This window comes from Pan paniscus, chromosome 2 (assembly GCF_029289425.2).
Source record: "Pan paniscus chromosome 2, NHGRI_mPanPan1-v2.0_pri, whole genome shotgun sequence".
In the NCBI taxonomy this organism is placed as follows: Eukaryota; Metazoa; Chordata; class Mammalia; order Primates; family Hominidae; genus Pan; species Pan paniscus.
Genome location: NC_085926.1, coordinates 74,177,802 through 74,197,647, shown reverse-complemented (window position 1 = coordinate 74,197,647; position 19,846 = coordinate 74,177,802).

Here is a 19,846-nt window from a genome sequence, read left to right as displayed (position 1 = left end):
AAACCTATATTTTATGCAAAACAAGTAAAAGTGAAAATAAACTGTAGGGTATGTCATGTTACATTCCAGTGTATTTCCTTTATGAAGTGCAAAATTATGCATAAAACTAAAAAAAGCAGCAGCTTCACTCATTGAATTTCAAAAGACAAGTTGTTCAACTGGTATACCTGTCAGGTATCTGTAATAATTTGAAGCACCATATTAAATAGTGCATATTTTAATTAACTAACATAGTTTAATTTTTTCCAAGTGGCATTGGAAAGTTTTAATGTAATAAGCATCACCAACTTTAGATCAGGTCTTACAAGACCAAATGACACCAGAATTATAAGTAGGGGAGTATCTGTCATGAAGTGATGCATTGATTTAAAATCAACATACTCAGGGATCTTATGGTTACAAATGAGATTTTAGTCCTGAAACTGGCTTTTCGTGGTTAATCTTTACATCCAAGTATTGTTCCTGTCCATGATTAAGTAGTTATAAGAAACACAAAACCTTCTTTTTTGAGGTTATTAATTTCTTGTAAGTGTAATCCAGTTGGATTATGTGATATTCTAAGTTTGCAGAGTTTTTAATATTAAAACTAGCATAAAATGTAAGTTTCCATGTAGGCCTGTCAATAAATCATGATCTCTTCAAAATATTTGGAGAGAATTATTGATCTTCATTCAATAACAAGAAGAAATACATTAAGAAGGGGGAAGAGCTTAATATGTTAAATTTCTTTTTTAAGCTTAAAATGGCAGGATAATCTATTTCATCTGTAATAGGTTTTTCCTCAAATTAATTAGCAATGCATATCACCAAACTCAAAAGTTTAAATAACTGAAAAAATAGTGTTCAACTTACCTTGTGGATTCCATTTCTAGAAATGTGGCAGTAGAGCAGTGTATTAGTCTGTTCTCACAATGCTAATAAAGACATACCTGCAATTGGGTAATTTATAAAGGAAAGAGGTTTAATGGACTCACAGTTCCACATGGCTGAGGAGACCCCACAAATATGGCAGAAGGCAAGAAAGGGACATCTTACATGGTGGCAGCCAAGACAGCATGTGCAAGGGAACTTCCCTTTATAAAACCATCAGATCTCATGAGACTTATTCACTACCATGAGAAGAGCATGGGAAAGACCTACCCCCATGATTCAATTACCTCCCACCAGGTTCCTCCCACAACATGTGGGAATTATGGGAGCTATGATTCAAGATGAGATTTGGGTGGGGACACAAGATGAGATTTGGGTGGGGACACAGCCAAACTATATCAAGCAGTTATGATCAACCCTTCTGCTAAAAACAATAAAAAATAAAGAAATGTATGTGTAGTCTAACAAGAAAGTACCAAACTTAGGCCAACAGCTGAGTGAAAACAAGAACCTGAGAATAATAGGAACAGTGAAGGCCAGCTTTTATCTTGAGGGCACGTGAGAATCCTAGTTTTACTAAGTATCATTTGTTGACATTTCATGGGATTGGAGTGGGTGCTGGGACATTAAAAAAAAAATCCTAAGGCTGAATCAAAGTGGGAAAGTCAAGGCAGAGTTCCTCTTTTCTTAACAGCGGGGACTCAAAAGTGCTATGCTCTCCGTATAACTGTGAATTAGGAATAACTGTGTACCTGAGTGAAAATAGGGAAATTACCTATCTCCAAACTTGGTACTGACTGGAGGAGTAAAATACCTCCCCTGAAAATAAATAAGCACACAAGTTGCCATTTGCATAGCTTCCCACATAAATTCATACTCTTTGGTCTGTAACCATGAGTTTAGATTTAGATTTAAGTGTTTCCAGTGTTCCTCTACATGTAAATGTTGTTAAGTATTTCTCTGCATGTAAGACTTCTGCCAGAACTAGACGGCAAATCCCCCCAGGAGGAATTCTCTTTCCTCCAGTGCCTCAAAGAAGTTCGTATGTAACTTTACAGGCAAAATGGGAAGCAGACAGTTAAAAATCAATAGACATATTATAAGGAAACAAGGCACCATAATGAAAGCCAGCAGAAACAACAGAAAGAACAATTAAACTCACCTTACTTATAAAATGTATAAATTGTCATCATTGGGATAAAAGTAGTAACTCATTACCTTAGAAAACGTTTAATTATCTTTCAGCCATAAACATTTCATTTCATGATTTTCTAAGAATATAGAATGCTAATCTTTACTAATAAGATAGTGTGCATTATAACATATAAATTCATTTTCCTACATTCTGTTCTATGCTAACATCCTCAGAAACAAAAGGGACTTCAATACTTGAATAGCACTTGGGAGACTTAAATAAGTATATATTCTACAATTCAAAAAATAAACATCCTTTCAGATTGCTTCCAAGATCAGCTGATTGTTATATGTGCATTATAACATATAAATTTCATTTATGGAGGGAGCATAAAAAATGAAAACATGGACTCAAAATCAAAGATCTTTAATCTTATAATATACTTGCCTAAGGCCCCATCAAGTAGTATATTTAAACTTTAAGCTTTGCAGTATTCATTTGCAAAATGGTCTTATGATATCCATATTACCGGTAGCCACAATGGGTTGCTGTGAGACTTGAGACAAAATATATGAAGAATTTATCAGAGCTCACCATATAATAATCTTTTGGTTCATCTTATTGTAATTCCCATTCTTGCTCTCCCTGAGCTAGCCCCATAAGACACAGTAATTTACTCCTCTATGTTTTATGGAGGGTAAAGATGGTCTGCTGCCACTGTTGTCAATGAGTCAAATTTATCCCATGTATTTACCCTTCCTAGGTTCATGACTCCTAGTCTTCAGGTAGGTAAACTGGGCCTTTAATTTATGCACTTGAAATTATGATGCATAATTATGCACCAGGTCTCAGGAAAATCTAAGGACTCAATAAAGACTCATCTGTCAGATAACATACAGTGACACAGTCACACACCTTCACATTGCTTAGGCTCAGATACCCTGTGAAAGATCATCTCCCACATGGACACCCTTCTTGGGCTCTAACATCCCACACTGGGTAGCCTCTGCATCCTGCTTGAACTCTGACACCCCATGCCAGGCTACCTCCTCCACCAGACCACTTATTCTTGAAGACGGTAAAGACATCTTCCTCATTTTTTCTCTGGTCACCACAGTGCCTGCCACACTTCTGACCCCAACCTTGCTCACCTCTACCTGATCACTTTGGGCCTGAATTATTTTAGAAGGGAAAGGAAGAGCCATACCATCCTAAAGTTAATCATGAGGAAAGTGAGGCCAATCAGCTGATCTTGGAAGCAAACTGAAAGGACGTTTATTTTTTGAATTGTAGAATATATACTTATTTAAGTCTCCCAAGTGCTGTTCAAGTATTGAAGTCCCTTTTGTTTCTGAGGATGTTAGTATAGAACAAAATGTAGGAAAATGAATATAACAGATTAATGCATAGCATTTATTTGCACAAATAAGTGAGGACAGCACCCTCAAGGAATCTCAAAATTTTGTAAATAAGTTTTCATTTCAATGAAGTAATCAACTGATTTCTTATTAGAAAGAACTGCAAGATAGAATAGCAGGGTTTCCAAACACCGCATGTTCTCACTCATAGGTGGGAATTGCACAATGAGAACACTTGACACAGGAAGGGGAACATCACACACCACACTGGGGCCTGTTGTGGGGTGGGGGGAAGGGGGAAGGGGGGAGGGAAAGCATTAGGAGATATACCTAATGTAAATGACGAGTTAATGGGTGCAGCACACCAACATGGCACATGTATACATATGTAACAAACCTGCACGTTGTGCGCATGTACCCTAGAACTTAAAGTATAATAATAATAATAATAATAAAAGGAAAGAAAAAAGAATAGCAGGGTTTCTTTACAGGAACTGATATTTGAGATTCACTGGCTAATTTATCTGAGAAATGGTTTCCTTCTTAACACTCTTCACTTGTCAAACTCCCTGATATCTAAAGGCTGTAAATAATAAAGTCTTTGTTAAACTAAGTCCCTAGAATGGACTTTTGAGGCTCTTTAAAACTTAGCTGGACAATATTCTCTTGGGTATTGTAAAGAAGGTCTTTTGAGTGATTTGGGCATGCTTGCTTTGAGACATAAGGATCTCGATTAAGACAAAGGGGGAGAAGGACTCCCAAGAAGAAGCTGAAATTTCTGTGTGCTAGGGAGAATGAATGATGCCCTTTAGGTGTATCTCTGCTGTTTTATATTTTAAAAAATTTTCAACCATCCTTAGCATGTCCACATATGGTAAAGCACAAATCGGAGTAAAAATATTATTGTCCCTTCTCCCAACTTCTTCTGAGAACAATGTTTTAAACTAGACTATCTTTCTATGAAATTTTCATTTATAGCTAAGGCTGTTCATTCCAGATATAGGAGATGTTAATATCCAGGTTTATAGTAAATTACACACTTCGTCTCCTCAATAGAAGAGAAATCTTATCCAAGCCCTGTTCATTGCATTACATAATTCCAATAGAAATTTCTAATATAATTCTCTTTTTATTACTCAGAACTCATTAAGAAAGATATGTGCATTAAAACAATATACACACAGTAAGTGGTATGATTTTCACGTGAAAATAAGTAGACACCTACTTTGTAACCTTTTATGCCGTCGGTTTGACATTTCTATTGGCCCACAAATATAAGTTAGGCTGTTAATCAGTTTCACTCACATACAAAGAGACTCTATATGAATATTTTTAAATTATTTTTGGAAACATAATTCCAGTGCTTTAATATAAGTTTTCAGTAGCTTTGCTGTATTTTATTTTGGCTCAAAAGAGGAAGAAGATGGGGATTTTCACATTCTCATACAAATATGATATCATGAGAAATAGTCCATAGGATTTATTAGAACTGCATAGGTAATGGCTTTCTAAATAATTTACAGTTGGAAAATGAACTGGATACCTGGGAGAACGGATCATTTTTAAAGACAAGTATTTCACTGCAAGTAGATGCTGCTGCTGAACAAGCTGCTGTAACTCTCAGTAGTTGTATTCAGTCTGAAAAAGTGATTCTATGTTTGGAGAGCAAGCTACTTGTGTCCCAAGTACTAAATATCATACACGAAAGCTTTTTTTGAAGGTGACCTTTGAGGTTTGGGTTCTTAATTCAAATCTTTAGTTTAATTGAGGCTAAACTATGCCATGAACATTGTGAAATCTTACAAAGATAAGAAGGATTCAGAAAGTATCCATTTTTTAGTAATCAAGAGTTCAGATTGGGGTTCATACCTTCTAGGGCTCAAGTCTCTGAAATGCTGCTTACCAACTGGCCGACCTTGGCCTTTACACTTTAGTATAAATTAACCTTCAATTTTTGACTAGTAAAATAAACAAATATATATTATATGTGTCTAATATAAATATGCTTATATATAATATAAAAGTTTATATATATACATATATATATATAGCACCTGCTTCTTAAAGTGGCTGAGGATTAAGTTAAAATGCACTGCAAATTATTTATCATAATGTAAAGTAAGTACAGTTGTCTCTCAGTATCCTCAGGGTATTGGTTGTAGAATATCCTTCAGATAACAAAATCCATTGATGCTCCAGTCCCTGATATAAAATGATGTAGTATTTGCATATAACCTATGTACAACATTCCATATATTTTAAATCATCACTAGATTACTTATAATACCTAATATGTAATGCTATGCAAACAGTTGTTATACTGTATTGTTTAGGGAACAATGACAAGAAATAAAAAGGCTGTGCATGTTTAATACAGACAAAAGTTTTTTCTTGAATATTTTAAATCCACTGTCGGTTCAGTCCATAGATGAAAAACCCATGAATATGGAGGGCTGACTATGTATGGTGATATGGTTTAGCTGTGTCCCCAACCAAATCTCATCTTGAATTGTAGTTCCCATAATCCCCATGTGTCATAGGAGGGACCCAATGGGAGGTAATGGAATCATGGGGGCAATTACTTCCATGCTGCTGTTCTGGTGGTAGTGAGTGATTTCTCATGAGCCCTGAAGGTTTTATAAGGGGCTTTTTCCTCTTTTGCTCAGCACTTCACCTTCCTGCCACTATGTGAATACGGATGTGTTTCCTTCCCCTTCTATAATTATTGTAAGTTTCCTGAGGCCTCCCTAGCCATGCTGAACTGTGAGCCAATTAAGCCTTTTACAATTTCCTTTATAAATTACCCAGTCTCAGGTATGTTTTTATTAGCAGTATGAGAATGGACTTAATACAGTAAACCAGGTAGTGGGATGCTGCTGTAAAGATACCTGAAAATGTCGAACTGACTTTGGAACTGGAAACAGGCAGAGGTTGGAACAGTTTGCAGGACTTAGAAGAAGATAGGAAAAATGTGGGAGATTTTGGAACTTCCTAAAGACTTGGGGGTCTCAGAAGTCTGAGATGTGGAAACTTTCGTACTTCCTAGAGACTTGTTGAATAGCTTTGACCAAAATGCTGATAGTAGTATGGACAATAAATTCCAGGCTTAGATGTCTCAGATGTAGATGAGGAACTTGTTGGGAACTGGATTAAAGGTCACTCTTTCTATGCAAAGGGACTGGTGCCATTTTGCCCCTGCTCTAGAAATCTGTGGAACTTTGAACTTGAGAGAGATGATTTAATGTATGTAGAGGAAGAAATCTCTAAGCAGCAAAGTGTTCAAGAGGAAACAGAGCATAAAAGTTTGGAAAATTTGTAGCCTGACAACGTGATAGAAAAGAAAAACACATTTTCTGGGGAGAAACTCAAGCCTGCTGCAGAAATTTACATAAATAATGAGGAGCCCAATGTTAATTGCCAAGACAATGGGGAAAATATCTCCAGGGCATGTCAGAGAGCTTCCCAGCAGCCCCTGACATCACAGGCCTGGAGGTTTAGGAGGAAGGACCAGTTTCATGGGCCAGACCCAGAGCTCCCACTGCTGTGTGCAGTCTAGTGTCTTGGTGTCCTACATCCTAGCTGCTCCAGCCATGGCTAAAGGGGGACAAGGTACAGTCCAGGCTATGGCTTCAGAGGGTGAAAGCCCCAAGCCTTAGAAGCTTCCACATGGTGTTGAGCCTGCGGGTGCATAGAAGTCAAGAATTGAGGTTTGGGAATATCCACCTAGATTTCAGAGGATGTATAGAAATGCCTGGAAGTCCAGGCAGAATTTGCTACAGGGGCAGAGCCCTCATGGAGAATCTCTGCTAAGGCAATGCAGAAGGGAAACATGGGGTCAGAGCCTCCAAATAGAGTCCCCACTGGGGCACTGTCTAGTGGAGCTGTGAGAAGAGGACCACTGTCCTCCAGTTCCAAGAATAGTAGCTCCACTGATAGCTTGCACCGTGCACCCGGAAAAGTCACAGACATTCGACACCAGCCGTGAAAGCAGACAGAAGGGGTTGTACCCTGCCAAGCCATAGGGACAGAGCTGCCCAAGGCCATCAGAGTCCACGTCTTGCATTAGCCTGACCTGGATGTAAGACATGGAGTCAAAGGAGATCATTTTGGAACTTTAAGGTTTAATGACTGTCCTATTGGAGTTTGGACTTGCATGGGGCCTGAAGCTCCTTTGTTTTGGCCAATTTCTCCCATTAAGAATGGGTGTATTTACCCAACGCCTGTACCCCCATTGTATCTAGGAAGTAACTAACTTGCTTTTGATTTGGCAGGCTCATAGGTGGAAGGGACTTGCCTTGTCTCAGATGAGACCTTGGACTTGGACTTTTGAGTTAATGCCGGAATGAGGTAAGACTTTAGGAGTCTGTTGGGAAGGCATTATTGGGTCTTGAAATGTGAGGACATGAGATTTGGGAGGGGCCAGGGTTGAATGATATGGTATGGCTGTGTCCCCACCCAAATCTCTTCTTCAATTATAGTTCTCATAATCTTCACATGTCATGGGAGGGACCTGGTGGGAGGTAATTGAATCATGGGGTGGTTACCCCCATGTTGCTGTTCTCATGATAGTGAGTGAGTTCTCACAAGATCTGATGGTTTTATAAGGGGCTTTTCTCCCTTTTGCTTGGCACTTCTCCTTCCTGACACCATGTGAGGAAGGATGTGTTTGCTTCCCCTTCTGCCATGATTGTAAGTTTCCTGAGACCTCCCCAGCCATGCTGAACTGCGGGTCAATTAAACCTCTTTCCTTTATAAATTATCCAGTCTTGAGTATGTCTTTATTAGCAGTGTCAGAACGAACAAATACATATGGTAAGTTCTCTATTAAGTGTAGGTCTTATAAGTGATAAGGCAGAATGAGTTCTTCCAATCAGGGCTTAAAATATAAGGAGTATTATCTTCCATATTATAGAAACATGTTTTGTTAATCATGGCCAGTTTAGCAATTTACATTAAAATACTCTTTTCCAAATATGACTTTGCTATGAAGCTATACTTCCTTTGGCTGAAGGAGAAAATAACTCCCAAGCTAGTACAGGGAAAACGTAAGGGAATATCTCCCAAGCTAGTAGAGGGAAAAGCAAGGCCCATATACAAATATTTTAAAAGTAACAATTTTCTTAGCATGAAATGGATTCTCTCTGGTACCTAGTTGATATTCTGGGAATTTTGCTGATAGCTTCAAACTGCCATAAAAACGTGGGTTTTGTAGATATGACTCACTGGCTCTCCTGACGACACCTTCTGAGCAAACACATTAGGATATGACATTGTTATAGAGCTGATTGTTGCTAAAATCAGAATTATATTTCATAGGGTTAATCAATAGAAATCATTAACTAGGGTGCCACATAATTAGATTTAAAAAACAAAATATAATGTATGAGGAGGTCTTCAGAGTAAAACTTAGCTGCTATTTGTTTTGATTATTGATTCCTTTCAGTTTAGTCTCCTTATCTAGTCTCTGGTTAGTCATCTGGGCAGAGCCAAATGAAAATCTATTATGTTTATTTCTTTCGGTTTCAAGATAAAGACCACGACAACTATAATATCAGTTTATTATGTGAATACTCATGGATTAGAACCAGAAAACCATTAAAGAAAAAAAAAAAAAAAAAAAAAAACCATTCTCAGGCCTAGTTCAAAAGCTCAGCCTTTCTTGGGGGATTTATTGCCTTTTTGGTCCTCCCCGACCCTGGTCTTTGATTTCAAAGCCTAACATAACCATAGTACTATGTGGCCTTTACAGATATTAATGATCAACATGATTAAAAGTTGTGTCAATTTTTCTGAACTTCAGACTTATAGAGAGAAAGACCTGAATTTCTGTGATACCTTCTTTTAGATGACCAGAGGAATCTCAAAATGAAAATGAACTCATAATCTTCCTTGTCCCTGTGCTTGGAGTATGTAAACCACCATTCATATCCTTGATATTCCCCTCTATCTCATCCCTCATCTTCACTTCACCACCAAATTATCTTGATGATTTTACATTCTGAATGGATATCACATCTGCCCCCATTTTTTCATGTTCACTATCATCATTTTAATGCAAACCACCATCATGTCTGGCCTGAAATATGGAAATAGTTTGGTGCCTCCCATGTTAGTCCTCTCCAATCCATTCTCCACGTCATAGCCAAATAGATCTTCTTAAAAATCACATCTGCTCATACCACACCTAACTTGTAACCCTTCAAATCTTTTCTATTATTCTTAATGTAAACTTTAAATCTTTGACAAGGTCACCAATGTGATGGCTTCTGTGTCCTTCCCTCCTCCTTACTCACTCTGTTCCAGCCACACGGCCCCCTCTTCCTCCACCATGCAAAGCAGTTTCTTATGTTAAGTTCTTCCTTCCTGCTTTCCTTCTCCCTATATTATTCTGTGGTTCAAACAATCCACTCTTATACCTTCTCCTGGAAACCTGTATTTGCCCCTCATATTATTTGTGTCATGAGGACAATAATTACATTTTGTTCATATTGTAGCCTTGGTACCTACTCAGGTGCCTGGTATAGGTACTAAAATAGTTGAATAAATGAGTGAGAAAAGAAAGAGAAGGGATTAAGGATTTTTAGATCATTAGCTTCAAAGGTAGAGTGCTTTTTATGAAATACACCAATTGTTTCTCTAAAGACTAAATGGGAAACATGATTAAATTTAAACTAGAGTAGTTTACGCATGAAGAACTTAGCCAACAGGGTCATGCAAAAAAAAAATCTGTCAAAGATTTGACTGAGACATTCCGCTGCATATCTGTTTTAATGCTGTCTTTGAACATCTTGAAAACCAATGAATATAGGAAAACGTATGGTGGTGATAAAGTCTTGTGCATTTATTATGATGTCATATGTTTTGATATGAGACAACTTTCAAAATGTCATTGATGTGTTTGTCTAATTGAGTCTTTGATATGCAGGCTTCCCAATTCCCTCAACCCTAATCTGGCTGTCACCACTTCTGCTTGCTTAAGGTGGAGTACTCTGGAACCAGGTGCACTTCAATTAATGGTGAAGTTTCCATTTCAGATTTATTTCTAGTCTAAATAAACTAACTAAGCCGAGTGTTTTGAAAACTTCAAAATTTCACAGCACCTGGAAATCACTCCATGGCAGAAAGCTGCCATTATTGGAAAGTGCACACACAAGCATGCCCATTCCCTTCTTTAATCACATGTAATCCTAATTCTGTCTCTCCACATGCCTCCTGATGGAGGAGTCTGACAAGTCTTGGGCCAGAGAGGTTCTTGTTCCTATTATGCCTTGCTGTTTAAAACCAATGGCAGTGGGGGCCAGGCATGGTGGCTCATGCCAGTAATCCTAGCACTTTGGGAGGCCAAGGCGAGAAGATGGCCTGAGCTCAGGAGTTTGAGACCAGCCTGGCCAACATGGCAAAACCCTGTTTCTACTAAAGACACAAAAAAGAAAATTAACCAGGCATGGTGGTGCACACCTATAGTCCCAGCTGCTTGGGAGGCTGAGGCAGGACAATTGCTTGAAACTGGGAGGCAGAGGTTGCAGTGAGCCACCGAGATCGTGCCTCCAGCCTGGGCAACAGAGTGAGACTCTGTGTTAAAGAAGAAAAAATGGCAGTGATCAATCAGTAAGGTTCTGGAGGCTCCAAACTGTGCCAGGCATTAACATCTGGGTGCTGAATTGCTTGGTAGTCTGGGAGTGAGTCAGGAAGGGAAGGACTCACTTGTCTCAGTGAAGTGGCTATTTAAGAAACTGTACAGAAGTGTTTTTATATGTAGACAAACAGCATAGACAATGTTGTAAGCAAAATATCAGTTCTGACCCAGACTATTCCTTTTAATTGCTTGATCCATAACAAGTTTTGTTGGCAAAATGACTGCTGTTGTTTGTTTAGAACATTTTACTTTGAATATTTTAATTTAAAGTCTATTTTGAAGTTTTGATCAAAGTTTATCATTTGGTAATGATAAAATAGATATTATCTTTTACATCATCAGCTCTCAGTGTGTGGTCTCCAGACCAGCAGTATCCATATCACCTTAAAACTTGGTAGAAATATAATGTGAATTTTCTGTTTATACCTAGAAGTACTGGGGTAGGGCCCAGAAATCTGCTTTAAGAAGTCCTCCTGGTGGTTTGGATGCACCCTCAGCTTTAGACTCACTGCATTCGATCATCAATTCACTCCACACGTGTCAGAATATCAGCACTTCTGACAGTGTTAGAGCCGCGCAGGTGTTTGTGAGTTACATGGCTGCTGAGCGATCAGTGGGCTCAAGCACTAGCCAGTAATTTATTCTTGAGTATCTACCTCCCAGCAGGCAACTCAAATGTGGGGCTCAAAAACATCACAAATGATATGTATCCTAGACATTCACAGTCACTGCTAATTATCAAAATCATAAAATGTAACCCTGTGAATGTCAGTAGTTTACTGTATTTATATAAAGCATTAAAACTAACGTGGTGAAAGAGATTTTTAAAGGCTGAATAATTAATAGGACCTGGGTTTACATTCATTTACTCATATTCAATTTACTTTTTAAAAATTGAATTTTTTTGAAAGCAGGTAAAATGGTGCTGCTATTTTTAAAGAAACTCTAGAAGTCAGATTATCATTCCACCTGGGAAGGACATATCTATAAAAAAAATCTGGGTCATTATATTGTCCTCAAAAAGAGCTTACTTGAAAAATTATAGTTAGAATGTAAAGATTAGATTCCAAATCCTTTTCAAAGGAAAAAGATACATATAGTTTTTCAGGTCATTGCTGAATTCAGTGAGACTTCAATCATCTCTCTATCCATAGGTATCCCCAATTCAAACATCACCACATGCAGCAAAGAAATGTTCTGAGTGTTGGCCGGGTGCAGGGGCTCACGCCTGTAATCCCAGCACTTTGGGAGGCCGATGCAGTCGGATCACGAGGTCAGGAGATCGAGACCATCCTGGCTAACACAGTGAAACCCCTTCTCTACTAAAAATACAAAAAAAAAAAAAAATTAGCTGGGCTTGGTGGCAGGCGCCTGTAGTCCCAGCTACTCGGGAGGCTGAGGCAGGAGAATGGCGTGAACCCGGGAGGCGGAGCTTGCAGTGAGTCGGGATCGCGCCACTGCACTCCAGCCTGGGAGAGAGAGCGAGACTCCGTCTCAAAAAAAAAAAAGAAAAAAGAAAAAAAAAAGAAACGTTCTGAGTGTGTTTGTACTGGTTCTTACCCAAGCTCAAATTTTGTTTTGAAATGCTCTCATTACATATTCATTTCTCTTCTTGAAAGATATACTCTAATTATATAAAATCTGCTCTTTAGTTTATGGATAGGAATTATATTTGAGCAATAAAAATAAAAAGTTCAAGGGTAGAGGTCCAAGCCTATAATGGTTCATAGAAAAACAAACATTGACAAAGTACTGGATAAATATTCTCATCTGGAAGTATTAATCACAGCTCCAATTACGCAATGGGTGTGAAAACTCTTGAGTATTTATTTAAAAAGCCTTTGTTCCTTTAAGCAATTTTCTTTTTAATTATAAATATGTTCTCCTCTATAGTGTTACATTTAGGTGCATTTATATCTCTAGGCCTTTATCCACATTTTGCTTTCTTACAGGGAACAGAATGTGCTTCATTTTCCACTTTTGTACAACTTCCGTTACTGCTTCTAACTCTAAAAGTCCAATTCTACTTCTGCAAACAGCTATTGCTCCTGTGGTCAGCCTGTGATGTTTGTGGTGGGGGCTCTGAAAAGTGTTGTCTGCTCAGAGCTTCATTATCTATAGAAAATTGCACCTTCCTCCTTCCATGTGTTTTTATACTACTATCATTCTAAGACATGGCCTACCCTGTGGTTGTACAGATTGGATAAAGGACAAGAGTGAAAAATGGCTGAGTGCCCCTCTCCAAGCTCTCACCCTAGAGGTAGACTGTGGGGTTCTGGAGGAAGAGAAACATTTTGAATACATCTACACCCAGAATGTGCCTCCTTGTAATTACCTGTTCCATGGTATATTAAGCCATTCTTTCATAAAGAAATACCTGAGACTGAGTAATTTATAAAGATTTAATTGACTCATCATTTTTTTATGGCTGCATATGTAATAAACCTGCACATTGTGCACATGTACCCTAAAACTTAAAGTATACTAAAAAAAAAAAAACATTTAGTTGACTCACGGTTCTGTGGGCTGTACAGGAAGCATGGCAGCATCTGCTCAGCTTCTGGGGAGGCCTCAGGAGACTTACAATCATGGCAGAAGGCAAAGGGAGAGCAGCTGTGTCACATGGCAAAAGCAGGAGCAAGAGAGAGGTGGGGATGGTACCACACACTTTTAAATGACCAGATCTGATAGGAACTCACTATCACGAGGACACCACCGATTGGATGGTGCTAAACCATTCAAGAGAAATCTACCCCCACAATTTAATCGCCTCCCATAAGGCCCCACTTCCAATATACAGAAATACATTTCAACATGATATTTGGGTAGGGACAAATATCCAAACTAAATCACATGAATAGTACCTTTTTATTTTTCACACGACCAAATGAGCCCTGCTCCAAGAGTTGCTGGTGCTCCTGTCCCTGATCTAAAGGCGAGCTCATGTTTGAAGCAGGATGAATCAGTGCCCTCATTTTGATGCCAAATGTGGGAAGAAAATACTTATTGAACACATTCAGTGTGCTAGTGACTGCATTTGATGTTTTAAATAATTTTCTTATTATCATCCCTATGTTTTAGAGGAGGTAAGTAAGGTTTGGTTCAATATTTGGTCCAAGATCTTTGTGTTAAAGCATACAAAAACAGGGATTTATAGCTCTCAGATCAGTGTTCTGTGTTCCTCACACACTGTAACTGTGATCTGGCTATGGTATTTGCCATTTCGTTATTTCTGGGTACAATTCTCCAAACAAACCGACTGATGAGAGATTTTGTTGTAAGAGTATAAAACGTATGTTTGAGTTACAACTAGTACATTTACCCTGATGCTGGCTGCTCTCAACTCACCATTGAAGATAAAATGTAGCTTACTCATAGATTTATGATTATTTAGTCTACTATTTAATAAAATTAGAGGTGACTACATAAGTTAGCATTCAGCTTTAGCTGCTTATCAAAAGAACAAAAATAAAAGTGACAAAGCAAAAGAATTTTTCTCCCTCACATAAAGCATTTAGTGTTAGGAAGTCCAAGTATGATCTGGTAGTTCTAGAAAATGTACAGGGACCTAAGACCTTCCTATCCTGCTGCTGGTCACCTCATGGTCCGAGATGGTTTGTTAGAGTCCTATCTGTCTGCATTCCAGGCCACAGGAAGGAGGAAGGGGATGGCGGGGGAACTTGCTCTTACTTTTGGACAGATTCCATCAGTAACATATAAATAACACTTTCACTTCAATTAGAACTTGGTCACATGACCACATCTAGCTATAAAAGAGGCTGGAAAATACCCTCCTTTAGTTGGGTTGGCATGTGTCTGAGTAAAAATTGGTGTTCTTATAAATAAAGAAGGACAGACTAGATCATGGAAGGCACCTGGTAGGCTCTGCACAATGCTGTTTTGTTGGGGCCTCACCTGAGCTGGGAAAGGAAGCTAAATTGCCAGATATTGGGAGAAGCTGATTAAAACTCAAGCCAAAAATGGAATCGGTAAGCCTGTAATCACTAATTGCCGTGGTATAACAAAGAGTGTAAGATAGGAAAAGGCACCAACTCATCCTGCTCCGTTTTCCTCTGTTTCCTCTGTGGAATTGTTTGTCTGCTAAAGGTCAGATGTATCAGTATAGACTTGGGAGTTGTGTCACTGTTGAGGGAGCACTGAACAAAAGGTTCCAGCAGTTTTGTAGACCCTGAAGTCAAGGAAGGCAGAGTAGGGCTAGGAGTAGAAAAGTACTTGGTGGTGAGACTGATTGGGGAAAAGTGTCTTCAAGGTTCCCCCTCCACTACAGTAAGGAGGCCTTAGTAGAGACACCTGTTGAGAACCTCTGCCCAAGGCCTCAGACAAGAAGACCTAGGAATGAGGTCTCTGGGCTAGTGATGTGAATATATTAAGAGCATGCCTGGCCAGGGAACCCCAGTCCTTGATTGCAACTCTCTTCGGAGATCCCAGTGCACTGGCTGTATACCACGTCGGGGTAGGAAGGGCAGCTTTGCCCCCAAGCTCTGGCAAGGTAAAGTCTCTGTAATTGCTTATGGTAGGGCCTGAAAATCCCTATTTAGGGTTGCAAACAGGAGCCTGACTTCACTAACTCGTGTTTTCTTATAGCTTCTCCCACCTCTTTAATATTCAACCATGTGAACTGAAAGCTGCACTGTAATACATAACCTCTTGAATTTTCTTCTTAATTAATTTTTTTAATGTCATTTTATTTGTCCACTAGGAAAACTTAACATTTCAGTAGGGAGGAATGGTCTTTTTGTCAGTTTCACCAAAACGTCACTTTATTTTGTATCTCGTTGGTTTCTGTACTTAGTTATGTATTCAATATCTACCACTAATGTTTTGTAAGAATATGGTAATCAGGGATCTGCTGTGTTGCAGTGTCTAGCACAGGAATCTTCCTTTCCTCTTTCTTTCCCAGAGGCAGGCCCTTTCAGTCTCCTCTGTTGGAGATAGGCACCCTTTTCTATTATAGTGTGGGGCATGTGTTATGTGCCCCCAAAATAATTGTTGATTTATATAAAGATGATGTCGATTTTTAAGCAAAAAGAAGATGAAATTCCAAAAGGCAGTAAAAGAAAGTGATGTAAAACATTAATATATATGTAAATGTGTTAACAACAGTGCTGTAATAGAAATCCAGAGAATGAATGAGAACTTTCCTCGGGACCCTGGCAGAGAGATGAAGCACTGGTGTTGGCCATAGGACGATACAAAGGCATAGTTTTCACTGTTCATTGTCATTTCTTCCCTTTGTACATGGCTGGTAAAGATACAGAAAGAAAGCCGCTAGGTGCGGTGGCTCACGCCTGTAATCCCAGCGCTTTGGGAGGCCGAGGCAGGCTGATCACAAGGTCAGGAGATCGAGACCATCCTGGCTAACACAGTGAAACTCTGTCTTTACTAAAAATACAAAAAAACCAGGCGAGGTGGCGGGCGCCTGTAGTCCCAGCTACTCGGGAGGGTGAGGTAGGAGAATGGCATTAACTCAGGAGGTGGAGCTTGCAGTGAGCCGAGATCGCACCACTGCACCCCAGCTCAGCCTGGGCGACAGAGTAAGACTCTGTCTCAAAAAAAAAAAAAAAGAAAGAAAATAAAAAAAAAGAAAACCAACACAAGAGGATAGTCACATATGAGAAGAAAGGGGAAAGAGGAAAAGATGATGAAGGCTGCTATGGTCTGAATTTCTAAGTCAAACTCCTAATTCCTAAGATGATGATATTAGGAGATGGGGCTTCGAAAGGTGATCAGGTCATAGGGGCGAAATCTCCTTGATTAGGATTAGTGACCTTATAAAAGAAGCCCTGGAGAGACCCCTCACCCCTTCCACCATGTGAGGACATAGACAGAAGACATCGTCTCTTAGCCAGATACTAGGCCCTCATGAGACACAGAATCTGCCTTGATCTCAGACTTTCCACCTTCTAGAACTGTGAGAAATAAATTTCTGTTCCTTATAAGCCACATAATTTATGGTATTTTATTATAGCAGTCTGAGTGGACTAAGACAAAGATTTTCAAGCCACATATAGAAGATGTTGATTTAGCTAATGTGGAGTTCTGACTCTGCTGCCAATCATTGCTATGCATATCATTGACCAAAAAGGAAAACCACTAAAAGAAGGAATTTGCTTGTAGAATGGAGATATAGACTGTGAAACTGGTGTTAAGCATGCTAGATTTTAGGTAAACATGTATGTAATGAAAATATCCAGCAAGCAGTTTGAGATGTGTGTTAAAATTAAGAGGGCACAGGTCTAGAGATGTTGATTTGGGCCATTATTCAATTAATGGTTATCATTAAATCATTAAACACACATAATAAAATAACAACCATCACAAATACAAAAGCAGATAAAAATCACTGCGGGGGAAATATACAAATGAGGTTTTATCTAACTCCACATTGGAAAGCAAAAGCATACACCACTTAATAATAGTGGTGAACACCATAGAGATGCTATCTCTTAAGAATTCCAGTATAATACTTAGTCTACAAAGTGCTGCACTTAGATTATGTCTTATAAATATACTTTGATTTTGGCATTCAGCCACGTGAAAATTTGACTTAATATTATACACTGAAGAGGAGTCCATTTCCAAAATAAGAGCAATATAGGTTAGAAAACATAATATATTATTTGGAATTAATAAAAATCAGGAAAAGAGGGGTTTAGGCAAGGGAATGTATTCGGGACTGACTGTGTTTCACGTTCTTGTTAAAGAGACTATTTTGCATTGGAGGATGCTTGAGGTTGGCTGATTTAAAAGGGTAAAAATAGAGGCTAGGTACAGTGGCTCATGCCTGTAATCCCAACACTTTGGAAGGCCGATGGCGGGGGGTGGATCATGAGGTCAGGAATTTGAGGCCAGACTGACCAACATGATGAAACCCTGTCTCTACTAAAAATACAAAAATTAGACAGGTGTGGTGGTATGTGCCTGTAATCACAGCTACTCAGGAGGCTGAGGCAGGAGAATCACTTGAACCTGGGAGGTGGAGGTTGCAGTGAGCCGAGATCATGCCACTGCACTCCAGCCTGGGTGACAGGGCAAGACACGGTCTCAAAAAAAAAAAAAAAAAGAATTGAAAAGTACTCTGTTTCTTTGTAAAATAATATATTTTCCCTTGACCATTCTATTGCTTAAGAATAAACAGACTTATGTATTTCTTTCAATAAAATATCAAGTTTGTTTCATAAAAGATGTTTCAACTCTTTAGTCATATATTAAACTAGTGATAGATTCAGCTTGTATCGGTCTAGGTCATTGTGTCCCTGGAAAGCATCAGCTCCTGCCCCTGGATATGCACCAACATGATGCTATTCTCTTACTGCTGAACTGTTGTATCCCTTGGAGTCAGAATAATTTATAACCTAAATCATCTAAATGTTATCCCTGCCCCCCCATAAATCATAAGCTTTGACCACTCTGAATCTAGGAACAATGCATGTCGTTTTATTTTTCATTTTGGAATTTGGGTTGCTCACTCTATAGCACAGGTGTAAATTATGTGTATTTGTGGTACACTGCTACATCTTGAGTTCAAAACTCTTCTTGTTTATCTTCTCTTTCTCCTCAATTCATCCTTTAAGGTTTTCATCAGAAGGGTCGAATGAAATGTACAACCTAGAAAATTATTTTGCTTTCTCTAGACAAACTCACTTGCCAGTCTTTCATAGAAAGATCGCTAGATTGTATTTAGGATATGATTACCTTTCTAGAAATGAAGGGTATAGAAAGACTGGTGATAGAAACCCTTTTTTACGCTCTCTCTTTAATTTCTCTTCAACTGCACAATGCCCTTTCAGGCACCAGATCCCAAGCATTCATTAATACCTCTTTTCAGGGTTAGATCTTACCAGTATCTGATATGGTTTGGCTGTGTCCCCAGCCAAATCTCATCTTGAATTGTAGCTCCCATAATCCCCACATGTTGTGAGAGGGACCTGTTGGGAGGTAATTGAATCATGGGAGCAGGTGTTTCCCACGTTATTCTTGTGACAGTGAATAAGTCTTGAGATCTGATGGTTTTATAAAGGACAGTTCACCTGCACATGCTCTCTTGCCTCCTGCCATGTAAGACATGCCTTTGCTCCTCCTTTGCCTTCCACCATGTTTTGAGGCCTCATCAGCCATGTGGAACTGTGAGTCTGTTAAATCTCTTTTTCTTTATAAGTTACCCAGTTTGGGGAATTTCTTCATAGCAGTATGATAATGGACTAATACAGTATTATATCTATTGTTCACTGAAGTTAAGATGTAAACTCTTCTAAGTCCATTTACATTTTTAAGCTTTGTCTTCAAAGTAAAATGAAAATCTGGCTTCTCACATGGGAATTTCTGGATTATTTCAAGATCATGTGCACATAAATCTGACTTCATGGTAGTATTATAAACATATTTTTGGTACAAGAGAAGGGTAGCAGTACTGCCCACAGGACAGTTTAGATCCTCTCTCCTTTCCAAACATCTTATTAAAAAAAAGGGAACTTTAAATGTTTCTTCTTTGACTTTCTCAAATAGCATCTGTTTCTAAAATATGAATATTTCCAGTGTCAGAGAGTTAAAACTGCCTGTCAGTAACTTTTGAATAGTTAACTACCACAGTGATCCCATGTGTACAAAGCATCCTGTCTTGTAATTATTAGAATATGAAGAAGGAGGCAATTCATATACATCAGCACAGATTGATTTATTTTTAGAAGAAATAATACTTGACTACTTAAGGGAGAAAGCAAAGTTAGACCCCCCACTTCATAAAATGCATCTAAATAAACAATAATATAATACTAAATTATTAAATATATATTATAATAAATATTATATAATACTGAGTCATAAAAG